Consider the following 2,626-nt stretch of genomic DNA (forward strand, 5'->3'; position numbering starts at 1 on the left):
TGGCACGCCTCCCTTCCCCTGAGCTCCCTCCTAAAAAGAAACACATGTGGCGAGGCTCACCTTCTGAGACTGGCCTGTACAGAGAGAAACACCCAGCAGAACTGCTTATAAAAAGGTAAAAACAAGGCAAGCCTAGCACTGGGTGTCTCACAGGCCAGTCCTCTGCTGGAAAAAAGACTGTGCTGCCCTAAAGATTTCAGTTGCTCCTCTCTCCCCTGCCTTCAACAGAAGGGGAGGAATAATCTGACCGCTGCTTCTGTCCGCCAACCAGGAAGAGAGCCTTGGTCTTCTGGGCATGAGCCCCGGGCTAAGAGCCATGGGCCAAGAGCCCTTCGGTACGCGCCAAAGGCTCGCGCCTCTGGCAAGCCAGAGGCTTAAGCAGGTTACCTGCAGGGAGAAAGGAGCCAATCGTCAGTCCAGAGTCCAGATACAGGTGTTCCCAATCACAAGCTCCTTCCTCCACCCTCCTGGTAGCTGACCCTTTGCTCACTCAAGTTAAGTTCAAAGTTAATTCAATGTAACACATTCAAAATAAAATGCAATTCAGAGAGACAATAAACAATCACCATGTTTTTTTTGTAATTCCACTACCCTTACAGAGTTTCAAGATGTTTCAAGTTTTGACAACATCAGCCAGAATTTCCTGTCTCATAGCCACGCAAGGATTGCCTTTATTTCAATAGATCAAAAATGATTTTTCAACTGCCATTGACTGAGGTTTCAGATTATCCCAAAGCTTCTGCTAAGAAGTTAATTTTTTCTCATCAATACTAACTGCTGCAATTTACCTGCACATGCCCGATCTCATCTGATCTCGGAAGCTAAGCAAGGTCAGGCCTGGTTAGTACTTGGATGGGAGACCGCCTGGGAATACCGGGTGCTGTAGGCTTATACCATAGTCTTTCGAGACTGAAGGTTGCCAACCATAAAATTTCCAATTCCTCTGAAAGAGATTTTCATTGTTTCCAACATACCACAGCCACTATGCACACAGCAATCACCATGTTGGCAACTAAGGGCCCAATTCTATCACCGGCCTCCGTACTATGGCACAGCAGTACCCAAACAGTTGCCACTGTATTTTGCAGAGCTGGGGAAGGAGCCAGAGGTCTCCTTGGCGTAAGGGAACTTCAATTCCCTTATCCTGTGTAGAGCCCTGGTGGTCCTGATGGTCTACTTGGAGCTGCACCACATATTTAGCTGGTGCAGAACCAAGGTGACCTTTGTCAGATCTCAAGGCTCAGGAGGGGGATACGATTCAGAAGCAGCCTCTGCTGCAATCCTCGCCCCCCTCTTGGGCCTAAATCCCCAACTGGCCTGCCTTCCTCCACCCAGTTTGCCCCTTCCCCACATGCTCCCACCCTTCCCCACCTGAAAATGCCTTCCCACTGCTCAGCAGGAGACTTACTGCCCACACTCCTCATCACCATCCCTCTGGCACAGAGGCCCAGTGTTGACTGACACTGGAGTCTCTGCCAGTGCCGCATGTTGCCCGAATGGCATAATGTGCCTTACAGCACATTTGTGAACACCATTGCCTGGGCAGTGGCTGGGGCCGCTGGTGCTGCCCTGGCATTGGATTAGGCCCCTGGCATTGGATCGGACTGCCCATTACATTGCTTTATTGAGATAACACCTTCCATCCGCCTCCTTGCCATGTTCCTTGTCCAGTTTCTTTAAATGAAGGCACTCCTTCTTTAAATGAAAATTTAAATGAAATGAAAGCAATAAAGTTTAATTTATTTAATTTAAAGAAATGAAATGAAAGCAAATCCTTTGCTCGTGGGGTCCCATTAAATAATCTACAGTTCTTTGTTTGTGGAAACTGCATGAGAAGCAGGGTGTGGGCCTTTAATTCTTCTTCGAGTGTGCCACAACTGAGGCAGCCGTGATGGCAGTGTTCAAGGCAGTGATTTTCAACCACTGTGCTGTCGGCACACTGATGTGCCACGAATGGTCCACAGGTGTGCTGCAAGAGTTGGAAGGGGGGGGGGGTTAATTTATTATGAGGGCCATTGGAGCCATGGTGTGCCTTGTCAAAAAGCAGATGATATGCCCTGAAATATTTTGTGCCTTTTTAGTATGCTGTAAGATGAAAAAAGGCTGAAAACACTGGTCCAAGGTCACACCAGCCCTCGCCCAAGGATGTTTCAGTTTTAACCAACTCCCACGAAAACTGCCTGCTACCTGTCCCAGTCTTTGCCCTCCCCCACATATGTCCTTCAAAGCACTGGTCTCAGATTCTATCCTGCAGGTCAATAGTCAAATAGAGGAAATATTTTCAGTCTAGTCATTAGCTCCCATTCTGGAAAGATCAGCCCATTGTGCCCGGCGATTAGCAAGCAATCAGCTGAACAAAGCATGGACACCCAACAGCTGTCACAGTTTGATTATACAAATATTGTATGAATTATACCAAAATAACAGTCTCTTGTTATCAAAGAGAGTCCAAAGATATCCAGTTAGGGTACTGTAATTCAGTTTATGAATCCTCTTTCATGGCCTTTACAGACATTCAGTTTGCATAGAATAAATTTGGGAGACAGCATCACAGGGTCAGGCACACCCCGTGTCTGAAGACAACCTACATGTGGACACCTGTATGTACATAGGCTCTTTTCTGATG

General features: G+C 47.4%; 1 pseudogene; it reads left to right on the forward strand.

The window, feature by feature from the left end:
- Positions 1–772: 772 nt before the first annotated feature.
- On the forward strand, positions 773–889 carry LOC136647138 (5S ribosomal RNA; annotated as a pseudogene).
- Positions 890–2,626: the final 1,737 nt, after the last annotated feature.

The sequence above is a fragment of the Tiliqua scincoides genome, chromosome 3, assembly GCF_035046505.1.
Source record: "Tiliqua scincoides isolate rTilSci1 chromosome 3, rTilSci1.hap2, whole genome shotgun sequence".
NCBI lineage: Eukaryota > Metazoa > Chordata > Lepidosauria > Squamata > Scincidae > Tiliqua > Tiliqua scincoides.